Below are 14413 nucleotides of genomic sequence, written 5' to 3' on the forward strand. Positions count from 1 at the left end.
TTTTGGTCAAAAAGCACTAAAATTTTAGTTGTTTTCGCCCAACGCAGGGCTCGAACCCACGACCCTGAAATGAAGAGTCTCATGCTCTACCGACTGAGCTAGCCAGGTTCCTTTGGATGCCTATAGTTTTCTTCCCTATCCCTGCACTGCCGCTTTCCACAGATAGGATGCTGTGTAATCATAGGCTCTGGTGGAGTTTGGAAAGAAAATACACATCAGCCAGAGGCAGAAATAGTCTAAGAAAGTATCAAACACAATTACCAGTCAATATCAGAACGCATTGAAGAATATCAGGAAATAGCCGATTAAACCTGTGTGGAAAAAAGTCTTATTTGTGTTTTCTCCACTTTATTTTATAGTAAGATGATACATACTTTTTCTCTTACAGTGAATACATTAAGGTGTGGTATTGCCCCATTACACATCATCCAGACATGCATTCATATATTGCATGTTAACAATCAAAATATTGCAAATATTGTAAAGAGACTTTCAATTTCTATTTTTTTGGTCAAAAAGCACTAAAATTTTAGTTGTTTTCGCCCAACGTGGGGTTCGCACCCACGACCCTGAGATTAAGAGTCTCATGCTCTACCGACTGAGCTAGCCGGGCTCCTTTGGATGTCTATAGTTTTCTTCCCTATCCCTGCACTGCCGCTTTCCACAGATAGGATGCTGTGTAATCATAGGCTCTGGTGGAGTTTGGAAAGAAAATACACATCAGCCAGAGGCAGAAATAGTCTAAGAAAGTATCAAACACAATTACCAGTCAATATCAGAACGCATTGAAGAATATCAGGAAATAGCCGATTAAACCTGTGTGGAAAAAAGTCTTATTTGTGTTTTCTCCACTTTATTTTATAGTAAGATGATACATACTTTTTCTTTTACAGTGAATACATTAAGGTGTGGTATTGCCCCATTACACATCATCCAGACATGCATTCATATATTGCATGTTAACAATCAAAATATTGCAAATATTGTAAAGAGACTTTCAATTTCTATTTTTTTGGTCAAAAAGCACTAAAATTTTAGTTGTTTTCACCCAACGTGGGGTTCGCACCCACGACCCTGAGATTAAGAGTCTCATGCTCTACCGACTGAGCTAGCCGGGCTCCTTTGGATGTCTATAGTTTTCTTCCCTATCCTTGCACTGCCGCTTTCCACAGATAGGATGCTGTGTAATCATAGGCTCTGGTGGAGTTTGGAAAGAAAATACACATCAGCCAGAGGCAGAAATAGTCTAAGAAAGTATCAAACACAATTACCAGTCAATATCAGAACGCATTGAAGAATATCAGGAAATAGCCGATTAAACCTGTGTGGAAAAAGTATTATTTGTGTTTTCTCCACTTTATTTTATAGTAAGATGATACATACTTTTTCTTTTACAGTGAATACATTAAGGTGTGGTATTGCCCCATTACACATCATCCAGACATGCATTCATATATTGCATGTTAACAATGAAAATATTGCAAATATTGTAAAGAGACTTTCAATTTCTATTTTTTTGGTCAAAAAGCACGAAAATTTTAGTTGTTTTCGCCCAACGTTTTCTTCCCTATCCCTGCACTGCCGCTTTCTACAGATAGGATGTATTTTTTTGGTCAAAAAGCACAACAATTTTAGTTGTTTCGCCCAACGTGGGGCTCGAACCCACGACCCTGAGATTAAGAGTCTCATGCTCTACCGACTGAGCTAGCCGGGCTCCTTTGAATGCCTATAGTTTTCTTCCCTATCCCTGCACTGCCGTTTTCCACAGATAGGATGCTGTGTAATCATAGGCTCTGGTGGAGTTTGGAAAGAAAATACACATCAGCCAGAGGCAGAAATAGTCTAAGAAAGTATCAAACACAATTACCAGTCAATATCAGAACGCATTGAAGAATATCAGGAAATAGCCGATTAAACCTGTGTGGAAAAAAGTCGTATTTGTGTTTTCTCCACTTTATTTTATAGTAAGATGATACATACTTTTTCTTTTACAGTGAATACATTAAGGTGTTGTATTGCCCCATTAGACATCATCCAGACATGCATTCATATATTGCATGTTAACAATCAAAATATTGCAAATATTGTAAAGAGACTTTCAATTTCTATTTTTTTGGTCAAAAAGCACTAAAATTTTAGTTGTTTTCACCCAACGTGGCGACCCTGAGATTAAGAGTCTCATGCTCTACCGACTGAGCTAGCCAGGCTCCTTTGGATGCCTATAGTTTTCTTCCCTATCCCTGCACTGCCGTTTTCCACAGATAGGATGTATTTTTTTGGTCAAAAAGCACTAAAATTTTAGTTGTTTTCGCCCAACGTGCGGCTCGAACCCACGACCCTGAGATTAAGAGTCTCATGCTCTACCGACTGAGCTAGCCGGGCTCCTTTGGATGCTTATAGTTTTCTTCCCTATCCCTGCACTGCCGTTTTCCACAGATAGGATGCTGTGTAATCATAGGCTCTGGTGGAGTTTGGAAAGAAAATACACATCAGCCAGAGGCAGAAATAGTCTAAGAAAGTATCAAACACAATTACCAGTCAATATCAGAACGCATTGAAGAATATCAGGAAATAGCCGATTAAACCTGTGTGGAAAAAAGTCGTATTTGTGTTTTCTCCACTTTATTTTATAGTAAGATGATACATACTTTTTCTTTTACAGTGAATACATTAAGGTGTTGTATTGCCCCATTAGACATCATCCAGACATGCATTCATATATTGCATGTTAACAATCAAAATATTGCAAATATTGTAAAGAGACTTTCAATTTCTATTTTTTTGGTCAAAAAGCACTAAAATTTTAGTTGTTTTCACCCAACGTGGCGACCCTGAGATTAAGAGTCTCATGCTCTACCGACTGAGCTAGCCAGGCTCCTTTGGATGCCTATAGTTTTCTTCCCTATCCCTGCACTGCCGTTTTCCACAGATAGGATGTATTTTTTTGGTCAAAAAGCACTAAAATTTTTGTTGTTTTCGCCCAACGTGCGGCTCGAACCCACGACCCTGAGATTAAGAGTCTCATGCTCTACCAACTGAGCTAGCCGGGCTCCTTTGGATGCTTATAGTTTTCTTCCCTATCCCTGCACTGCCGTTTTCCACAGATAGGATGCTGTGTAATCATAGGCTCTGGTGGAGTTTGGAAAGAAAATACACATCAGCCAGAGGCAGAAATAGTCTAAGAAAGTATCAAACACAATTACCAGTCAATATCAGAACGCATTGAAGAATATCAGGAAATAGCCGATTAAACCTGTGTGGAAAAAAGTCTTATTTGTGTTTTCTCCACTTTATTTTATAGTAAGATGATACATACTTTTTCTTTTACAGTGAATACATTAAGGTGTGGTATTGCCCCATTACACATCATCCAGACATGCATTCATATATTGCATGTTAACAATGAAAATATTGCAAATATTGTAAAGAGACTTTCAATTTCTATTTTTTTGGTCAAAAAGCACTAAAATTTTAGTTGTTTTCGCCCAACGTGGGGCTCGAACCCACGACCCTGAGATTAAGAGTCTCATGCTCTACCGACTGAGCTAGCCAGGCTCCTTTAGATGCCTATAGTTTTCTTCCCTATCCCTGCACTGCCGTTTTCCACAGATAGGATGTATTTTTTTGGTCAAAAAGCATTACAATTTTTGTTGTGTTCGCCCAACGTGGGGCTCGAACCCACGACCCTGAGATTAAGAGTCTCATGCTCTACCGACTGAGCTAGCCGGGCTCCTTTGGATGCCTATAGTTTTCTTCCCTATCCCTGCACTGCCGTTTTCCACAGATAGGATGCTGTGTAATCATAGGCTCTGGTGGAGTTTGGAAAGAAAATACACATCAGCCAGAGGCAGAAATAGTCTAAGAAAGTATCAAACACAATTACCAGTCAATATCAGAACGCATTGAAGAATATCAGGAAATAGCCGATTAAACCAGTGTGGAAAAAAGTCTTATTTGTGTTTTCTCCACTTTATTTTATAGTAAGATGATACATACTTTTTCTTTTACAGTGAATACATTAAGGTGTGGTATTGCCCCATTACACATCATCCAGACATGCATTCATATATTGCATGTTAACAGTGAAAATATTGCAAATATTGTAAAGAGACTTTCAATTTCTATGTTTTTGGTCAAAAAGCACTAAAATTTTAGTTGTTTTCGCCCAACGTGGGGCTCGAACCCACGACTCTGAGATTAAGAGTCTCATGCTCTACCGACTGAGCTAGCCGGGCTCCTTTGGCTGCTTATAGTTTTCTTCCCTATCCCTGCACTGCCGTTTTCCACAGATAGGATGTATTTTTTTGGTCAAAAAGCACTACAATTTTAGTTGTTTTCGCCCAACGTGGGGCTCGAACCCACGACCCTGAGATTAAGAGTCTCATGCTCTAACGACTGAGCTAGCCGGGCTCCTTTGGATGCTTATAGTTTTCTTCCCTATCCCTGCACTGCCGCTTTCCACAGATAGGATGCTGTGTAATCATAGGCTCTGGTGGAGTTTGGAAAGAAAATACACATCAGCCAGAGGCAGAAATAGTCTAAGAAAGTATCAAACACAATTACCAGTCAATATCAGAACGCATTGAAGAATATCCGGAAATAGCCGATTAAACCTGTGTGGAAAAAAGTCTTATTTGTGTTTTCTCCACTTTATTTTATAGTAAGATGATACATAATTTTTCTTTTACAGTGAATACATTAAGGTGTGGTATTGCCCCATTACACATCATCCAGACATACATTCATATATTGCATGTTAACAATGAAAATATTGCAAATATTGTAAAGAGACTTTCAATTTCTATTTTTTTGGTCAAAAAGCACTAAAATTTTAGTTGTTTTCCCCCAACGTGGGGCTCGAACCCACGACCCTGAGATTAAGAGTCTCATGCTCTACCGACTGAGCTAGCCGGGCTCCTTTGGATAGCTATAGTTTTCTTCCCTATCCCTGCACTGCCGTTTTCCACAGATAGGATGCTGTGTAATCATAGGCTCTGGTGGAGTTTGGAAAGAAAATACACATCAGCCAGAGGCAGAAATAGTCTAAGCAAGTATCAAACACAATTACCAGTCAATATCAGAACGCATTGAAGAATATCAGGAAATAGCCGATTAAACCTGTGTGGAAAAAAGTCTTATTTGTGTTTTCTCCACTTTATTTTATAGTAAGATGATACATACTTTTTCTTTTACAGTGAATACATTAAGGTGTGGTATTGCCCCATTACACATCATCCAGACATGCATTCATATATTGCATGTTAACAATGAAAATATTGCAAATATTGTAAAGAGACTTTCAATTTCTATTTTTTTGGTCAAAAAGCAATAAAACTTTAGTTGTTTTCGCCCAACGTGGGGCTCGCACCCACGACCCTGAGATTAAGAGTCTCATGCTCTACCGACTGAGCTAGCCGGGCTCCTTTGGATGCCTATAGTTTTCTTCTCTATCCCTGCACTGCCGTTTTCCACAGATAGGATGCTGTGTAATCATAGGCTCTGGTGGAGTTTGGAAAGAAAATACACATCAGCCAGAGGCAGAAATAGTCTAAGAAAGTATCAAACACAATTACCAGTCAATATCAGAACGCATTGAAGAATATCAGGAAATAGCCGATTAAACCTGTGTGGAAAAAAGTCTTATTTGTGTTTTCTCCACTTTATTTTATAGTAAGATGATACATACTTTTTCTTTTACAGTGAATACATTAAGGTGTGGTATTGCCCCATTACAAATCATCCAGACATGCATTCATATATTGCATGTTAGCAATCAAAATATTGCAAATATTGTAAAGAGACTTTCAATTTCTATTTTTTTGGTCAAAAAGCACTAAAATTTTAGTTGTTTTCGCCCAACGTGGGGTTCGCACCCACGACCCTGAGATTAAGAGTCTCATGCTCTACCGACTGAGCTAGCCAGGCTCCTTTGGATACCTATAGTTTTCTTCCCTATCCCTGCACTGCCGCTTTCCACAGATAGGATGCTGTGTAATCATAGGCTCTGGTGGAGTTTGGAAAGAAAATACACATCAGCCAGAGGCAGAAATAGTCTAAGAAAGTATCAAACACAATTACCAGTCAATATCAGAACGCATTGAAGAATATCAGGAAATAGCCGATTAAACCTGTGTGGAAAAAAGTCTTATTTGTGTTTTCTCCACTTTAATTTATAGTAAGATGATGCATACTTTTTCTTTTACAGTGAATACATTAAGGTATGGTATTGTCCCATTACACATCATCCAGACATGCATTCATATATTGCATGTTAACAATGAAAATATTGCAAAGAGACTTTCAATTTCTATTTTTTTGGTCAAAAAGCACTAAAATTTTAGTTGTTTTCGCCCAACGCGGGGCTCGAACCCATGACCCTGAAATGAAGAGTCTCATGCTCTACCGACTGAGCTAGCCAGGTTCCTTTGGATGCCTATAGTTTTCTTCCCTATCCCTGCACTGCCGCTTTCCACAGATAGGATGCTGTGTAATCATAGGCTCTGGTGGAGTTTGGAAAGAAAATACACATCAGCCAGAGGCAGAAATAGTCTAAGAAAGTATCAAACACAATTACCAGTCAATATCAGAACGCATTGAAGAATATCAGGAAATAGCCGATTAAACCTGTGTGGAAAAAAGTCTTATTTGTGTTTTCTCCACTTTATTTTATAGTAAGATGATACATACTTTTTCTTTTACAGTGAATACATTAAGGTGTGGTATTGCCCCATTACACATCATCCAGACATACATTCATATATTGCATGTTAACAATGAAAATATTGCAAATATTGTAAAGAGACTTTCAATTTCTATTTTTTTGGTCAAAAAGCACTAAAATTTTAGTTGTTTTCCCCCAACGTGGGGCTCGAACCCACGACCCTGAGATTAAGAGTCTCATGCCCTACCGACTGAGCTAGCCAGGCTCCTTTGGATACCTATAGTTTTCTTCCCTATCCCTGCACTGCCGTTTTCCACAGATAGGATGCTGTGTAATCATAGGCTCTGGTGGAGTTTGGAAAGAAAATACACATCAGCCAGAGGCAGAAATAGTCTAAGAAAGTATCAAACACAATTACCAGTCAATATCAGAACGCATTGAAGAATATCAGGAAATAGCCGATTAAACCTGTGTGGAAAAAGTCTTATTTGTGTTTTCTCCACTTTATTTTATAGTAAGATGATACATACTTTTTCTTTTACAGTGAATACATTAAGGTGTGGTATTGCCCCATTACACATCATCCAGACATGCATTCATATATTGCATGTTAACAATGAAAATATTGCAAATATTGTAAAGAGACTTTCAATTTCTATTTTTTTGGTCAAAAAGCACGAAAATTTTAGTTGTTTTCGCCCAACGTTTTCTTCCCTATCCCTGCACTGCCGCTTTCCACAGATAGGATGTATTTTTTCGTCAAAAAGCACTACAATTTTAGTTGTTTTTGCCCAACGTGGGGCTTGAACCCACGACCCTGAGATTAAGAGTCTCATGCTCTACCGACTGAGCTAGCCGGGCTCCTTTGAATGCCTATAGTTTTCTTCCCTATCCCTGCACTGCCGTTTTCCACAGATAGGATGCTGTGTAATCATAGGCTCTGGTGGAGTTTGGAAAGAAAATACACATCAGCCAGAGGCAGAAATAGTCTAAGAAAGTATCAAACACAATTACCAGTCAATATCAGAACGCATTGAAGAATATCAGGAAATAGCCGATTAAACCTGTGTGGAAAAAAGTCGTATTTGTGTTTTCTCCACTTTATTTTATAGTAAGATGATACATACTTTTTCTTTTACAGTGAATACATTAAGGTGTTGTATTGCCCCATTAGACATCATCCAGACATGCATTCATATATTGCATGTTAACAATCAAAATATTGCAAATATTGTAAAGAGACTTTCAATTTCTATTTTTTTGGTCAAAAAGCACTAAAATTTTAGTTGTTTTCACCCAACGTGGCGACCCTGCGATTAAGAGTCTCATGCTCTACCGACTGAGCTAGCCGGGCTCCTTTGGATGCCTATAGTTTTCTTCCCTATCCCTGCACTGCCGTTTTCCACAGATAGGATGTATTTTTTTGGTCAAAAAGCACTAAAATTTTAGTTGTTTTCGCCCAACGTGCGGCTCGAACCCACGACCCTGAGATTAAGAGTCTCATGCTCTACCGACTGAGCTAGCCGGGCTCCTTTGGATGCCTATAGTTTTCTTCCCTATCCCTGCACTGCCGTTTTCCACAGATAGGATGTATTTTTTTGGTCAAAAAGTCCTACAATTTTAGTTGTTTTTGCCCAACGTGGGGCTCGAACCCACAACCCTGAGATTAAGAGTCTCATGCTCTACCGACTGAGCTAGCCGGGCTCCTTTGGATACCTATAATTTTCTTCCCTATCCCTGCACTGCCGTTTTCCACAGATAGGATGTATTTTTTTGGTCAAAAAGCACTAAAATTTTAGTTGTTTTCGCCCAACGTGGGGCTCGAACCCACGACCCTGAGATTAAGAGTCTCATGCTCTACCGACTGAGCTAGCCGGGCTCCTTTGGATGCCTATAGTTTTCTTCCCTATCCCTGCACTGCCGCTTTCCACAGATAGGATGCTGTGTAATCATAGGCTCTGGTGGAGTTTGGAAAGAAAATACACATCAGCCAGAGGCAGAAATAGTCTAAGAAAGTATCAAACACAATTACCAGTCAATATCAGAACGCATTGAAGAATATCAGGAAATAGCCGATTAAACCTGTGTGGAAAAAAGTCTTATTTGTGTTTTCTCCACTTTATTTTATAGTAAGATGATACATACTTTTTCTTTTACAGTGAATACATTAAGGTGTGGTATTGCCCCATTACACATCATCCAGACATGCATTCATATATTGCATGTTAACAATGAAAATATTGCAAATATTGTAAAGAGACTTTCAATTTCTATTTTTTTGGTCAAAAAGCAATAAAATTTTAGTTGTTTTCGCCCAACGTGGGGCTCGCACCCACGACCCTGAGATTAAGAGTCTCATGCTCCACCGACTGAGCTAGCCGGGCTCCTTTGGATGCCTATAGTTTTCTTCTCTATCCCTGCACTGCCGTTTTCCACAGATAGGATGCTGTGTAATCATAGGCTCTGGTGGAGTTTGGAAAGAAAATACACATCAGCCAGAGGCAGAAATAGTCTAAGAAAGTATCAAACACAATTACCAGTCAATATCAGAACGCATTGAAGAATATCAGGAAATAGCCGATTAAACCTGTGTGGAAAAAAGTCTTATTTGTGTTTTCTCCACTTTATTTTATAGTAAGATGATACATACTTTTTCTTTTACAGTGAATACATTAAGGTGTGGTATTGCCCCATTACAAATCATCCAGACATGCATTCATATATTGCATGTTAACAATCAAAATATTGCAAATATTGTAAAGAGACTTTCAATTTCTATTTTTTTGGTCAAAAAGCACTAAAATTTTAGTTGTTTTCGCCCAACGTGGGGTTCGCACCCACGACCCTGAGATTAAGAGTCTCATGCTCTACCGACTGAGCTAGCCGGGCTCCTTTGGATGCCTATAGTTTTCTTCCCTATCCCTGCACTGCCGCTTTCCACAGATAGGATGCTGTGTAATCATAGGCTCTGGTGGAGTTTGGAAAGAAAATACACATCAGCCAGAGGCAGAAATAGTCTAAGAAAGTATCAAACACAATTACCAGTCAATATCAGAACGCATTGAAGAATATCAGGAAATAGCCGATTAAACCTGTGTGGAAAAAAGTCTTATTTGTGTTTTCTCCACTTTATTTTATAGTAAAATGATACATACTTTTTCTTTTACAGTGAATACATTAAGGTGTGGTATTGCCCCATTACACATCATCCAGACATGCATTCATATATTGCATGTTAACAATCAAAATATTGCAAATATTGTAAAGAGACTTTCAATTTCTATTTTTTTGGTCAAAAAGCACTAAAATTTTAGTTGTTTTCGCCCAACGTGGGGTTTGCACCCACGACCCTGAGATTAAGAGTCTCATGCTCTACCGACTGAGCTAGCCGGGCTCCTTTGGATGTCTATAGTTTTCTTCCCTATCCCTGCACTGCCGCTTTCCACAGATAGGATGCTGTGTAATCATAGGCTCTGGTGGAGTTTGGAAAGAAAATACACATCAGCCAGAGGCAGAAATAGTCTAAGAAAGTATCAAACACAATTACCAGTCAATATCAGAACGCATTGAAGAATATCAGGAAATAGCCGATTAAACCTGTGTGGAAAAAAGTCTTATTTGTGTTTTCTCCACTTTATTTTATAGTAAGATGATACATACTTTTTCTTTTACAGTGAATACATTAAGGTGTGGTATTGCCCCATTACACATCATCCAGACATGCATTCATATATTGCATGTTAACAATCAAAATATTGCAAATATTGTAAAGAGACTTTCAATTTCTATTTTTTTGGTCAAAAAGCACTAAAATTTTAGTTGTTTTCGCCCAACGCGGGGCTCGAACCCACGACCCTGAAATGAAGAGTCTCATGCTCTACCGACTGAGCTAGCCAGGTTCCTTTGGATGCCTATAGTTTTCTTCCCTATCCCTGCACTGCCGCTTTCCACAGATAGGATGCTGTGTAATCATAGGCTCTGGTGGAGTTTGGAAAGAAAATACACATCAGCCAGAGGCAGAAATAGTCTAAGAAAGTATCAAACACAATTACCAGTCAATATCAGAACGCATTGAAGAATATCAGGAAATAGCCGATTAAACCTGTGTGGAAAAAAGTCTTATTTGTGTTTTCTCCACTTTATTTTATAGTAAGATGATACATACTTTTTCTTTTACAGTGAATACATTAAGGTGTGGTATTGCCCCATTACACATCATCCAGACATGCATTCATATATTGCATGTTAACAATCAAAATATTGCAAATATTGTAAAGAGACTTTCAATTTCTATTTTTTTGGTCAAAAAGCACTAAAATTTTAGTTGTTTTCGCCCAACGTGGGGTTCGCACCCACGACCCTGAGATTAAGAGTCTCATGCTCTACCGACTGAGCTAGCCGGGCTCCTTTGGATGTCTATAGTTTTCTTCCCTATCCCTGCACTGCCGCTTTCCACAGATAGGATGCTGTGTAATCATAGGCTCTGGTGGAGTTTGGAAAGAAAATACACATCAGCCAGAGGCAGAAATAGTCTAAGAAAGTATCAAACACAATTACCAGTCAATATCAGAACGCATTGAAGAATATCAGGAAATAGCCAATTAAACCTGTGTGGAAAAAAGTCTTATTTGTGTTTTCTCCACTTTATTTTATAGTAAGATGATACATACTTTTTCTTTTACAGTGAATACATTAAGGTGTGGTATTGCCCCATTACACATCATCCAGACATGCATTCATATATTGCATGTTAACAATCAAAATATTGCAAATATTGTAAAGAGACTTTCAATTTCTATTTTTTTGGTCAAAAAGCACTAAAATTTTAGTTGTTTTCGCCCAACGTGGGGTTCGCACCCACGACCCTGAGATTAAGAGTCTCATGCTCTACCGACTGAGCTAGCCGGGCTCCTTTGGATGTCTATAGTTTTCTTCCCTATCCCTGCACTGCCGCTTTCCACAGATAGGATGCTGTGTAATCATAGGCTCTGGTGGAGTTTGGAAAGAAAATACACATCAGCCAGAGGCAGAAATAGTCTAAGAAAGTATCAAACACAATTACCAGTCAATATCAGAACGCATTGAAGAATATCAGGAAATAGCCGATTAAACCTGTGTGGAAAAAAGTATTATTTGTGTTTTCTCCACTTTATTTTATAGTAAGATGATACATACTTTTTCTTTTACAGTGAATACATTAAGGTGTGGTATTGCCCCATTACACATCATCCAGACATGCATTCATATATTGCATGTTAACAATCAAAATATTGCAAATATTGTAAAGAGACTTTCAATTTCTATTTTTTTGGTCAAAAAGCACTAAAATTTTAGTAGTTTTCGCCCAACGTGGGGCTTGAACCCACGACCCTGAGATTAAGAGTCTCATGCTCTACCGACTGAGCTAGCCGGGCTCCTTTGGATACTTATAGTTTTCTTCCCTATGCCTGCACTGCCGTTTTCCACAGATAGGATGTATTTTTTTGGTCAAAAAGCACTACAATTTTAGTTGTTTTCGCCCAACGTGGGGCTCGAACCCACGACCCTGAGATTAAGAGTCTCATGCTCTACCGACTGAGCTAGCCGGGCTCCTTTGGATACCTATAATTTTCTTCCCTATCCCTGCACTGCCGTTTTCCACAGATAGGATGTATTTTTTTGGTCAAAAAGCACTAAAATTTTAGTTGTTTTCGCCCAACGTGGGCCTCGAACCCACGACCCTGAGATTAAGAGTCTCATGCTCTACCGACTGAGCTAGCCGGGCTCCTTTGGATGTCTATAGTTTTCTTCCCTATCCCTGCACTGCCGCTTTCCACAGATAGGATGCTGTGTAATCATAGGCTCTGGTGGAGTTTGGAAAGAAAATACACATCAGCCAGAGGCAGAAATAGTCTAAGAAAGTATCAAACACAATTACCAGTCAATATCAGAACGCATTGAAGAATATCAGGAAATAGCCGATTAAACCTGTGTGGAAAAAAGTCTTATTTGTGTTTTCTCCACTTTATTTTATAGTAAGATGATACATACTTTTTCTTTTACAGTGAATACATTAAGGTGTGGTATTGCCCCATTACACATCATCCAGACATGCATTCATATATTGCATGTTAACAATCAAAATATTGCAAATATTGTAAAGAGACTTTCAATTTCTATTTTTTTGGTCAAAAAGCACTAAAATTTTAGTTGTTTTCGCCCAACGCGGGGCTCGAACCCACGACCCTGAAATGAAGAGTCTCATGCTCTACCGACTGAGCTAGCCAGGTTCCTTTGGATGCCTATAGTTTTCTTCCCTATCCCTGCACTGCCGCTTTCCACAGATAGGATGCTGTGTAATCATAGGCTCTGGTGGAGTTTGGAAAGAAAATACACATCAGCCAGAGGCAGAAATAGTCTAAGAAAGTATCAAACACAATTACCAGTCAATATCAGAACGCATTGAAGAATATCAGGAAATAGCCGATTAAACCTGTGTGGAAAAAAGTCTTATTTGTGTTTTCTCCACTTTATTTTATAGTAAGATGATACATACTTTTTCTTTTACAGTGAATACATTAAGGTGTGGTATTGCCCCATTACACATCATCCAGACATGCATTCATATATTGCATGTTAACAATCAAAATATTGCAAATATTGTAAAGAGACTTTCAATTTCTATTTTTTTAGTCAAAAAGCACTAAAATTTTAGTTGTTTTCGCCCAATGTGGGGTTTGCACCCACGACCCTGAGATTAAGAGTCTCATGCTCTACCGACTGAGCTAGCCGGGCTCCTTTGGATGTCTATAGTTTTCTTCCCTATCCCTGCACTGCCGCTTTCCACAGATAGGATGCTGTGTAATCATAGGCTCTGGTGGAGTTTGGAAAGAAAATACACATCAGCCAGAGGCAGAAATAGTCTAAGAAAGTATCAAACACAATTACCAGTCAATATCAGAACGCATTGAAGAATATCAGGAAATAGCCGATTAAACCTGTGTGGAAAAAAGTCTTATTTGTGTTTTCTCCACTTTATTTTATAGTAAGATGATACATACTTTTTCTTTTACAGTGAATACATTAAGGTGTGGTATTGCCCCATTACACATCATCCAGACATGCATTCATATATTGCATGTTAACAATCAAAATATTGCAAATATTGTAAAGAGACTTTCAATTTCTATTTTTTTGGTCAAAAAGCACTAAAATTTTAGTTGTTTTCGCCCAACGCGGGGCTCGAACCCACGACCCTGAAATGAAGAGTCTCATGCTCTACCGACTGAGCTAGCCAGGTTCCTTTGGATGCCTATAGTTTTCTTCCCTATCCCTGCACTGCCGCTTTCCACAGATAGGATGCTGTGTAATCATAGGCTCTGGTGGAGTTTGGAAAGAAAATACACATCAGCCAGAGGCAGAAATAGTCTAAGAAAGTATCAAACACAATTACCAGTCAATATCAGAACGCATTGAAGAATATCAGGAAATAGCCGATTAAACCTGTGTGGAAAAAAGTCTTATTTGTGTTTTCTCCACTTTATTTTATAGTAAGATGATACATACTTTTTCTTTTACAGTGAATACATTAAGGTGTGGTATTGCCCCATTACACATCATCCAGACATGCATTCATATATTGCATGTTAACAATCAAAATATTGCAAATATTGTAAAGAGACTTTCAATTTCTATTTTTTTGGTCAAAAAGCACTAAAATTTTAGTTGTTTTCGCCCAACGTGTGGTTCGCACCCACGACCCTGAGATTAAGA

At 38.6% G+C, this 14413-nt stretch overlaps 5 non-coding genes across 5 annotated transcripts; all 5 read right to left on the bottom strand.

Annotated features, from left to right (window-relative positions):
- Positions 1–1641: 1641 nt before the first annotated feature.
- Positions 1642–1714, bottom strand: TRNAK-CUU (transfer RNA lysine (anticodon CUU)). Its single transcript has one exon. It is a non-coding gene; the product is annotated as a tRNA-Lys (tRNA).
- Positions 1715–3657: 1943 nt separating this feature from the next.
- TRNAK-CUU (transfer RNA lysine (anticodon CUU)) lies at positions 3658–3730 on the bottom strand. The gene has a single exon. It is a non-coding gene; the product is annotated as a tRNA-Lys (tRNA).
- Positions 3731–7449: 3719 nt separating this feature from the next.
- On the bottom strand, positions 7450–7522 carry TRNAK-CUU (transfer RNA lysine (anticodon CUU)). Its single transcript has one exon. It is a non-coding gene; the product is annotated as a tRNA-Lys (tRNA).
- Positions 7523–8467: 945 nt separating this feature from the next.
- TRNAK-CUU (transfer RNA lysine (anticodon CUU)) lies at positions 8468–8540 on the bottom strand. Its single transcript has one exon. It is a non-coding gene; the product is annotated as a tRNA-Lys (tRNA).
- A 3637-nt stretch (positions 8541–12177) lies between these two features.
- Positions 12178–12250, bottom strand: TRNAK-CUU (transfer RNA lysine (anticodon CUU)). The gene has a single exon. It is a non-coding gene; the product is annotated as a tRNA-Lys (tRNA).
- Positions 12251–14413: the final 2163 nt, after the last annotated feature.

Source organism: Ambystoma mexicanum, chromosome 4q, assembly GCF_040938575.1.
Source record: "Ambystoma mexicanum isolate Mex_15411 chromosome 4q, UKY_AmexF1_1, whole genome shotgun sequence".
NCBI lineage: Eukaryota > Metazoa > Chordata > Amphibia > Caudata > Ambystomatidae > Ambystoma > Ambystoma mexicanum.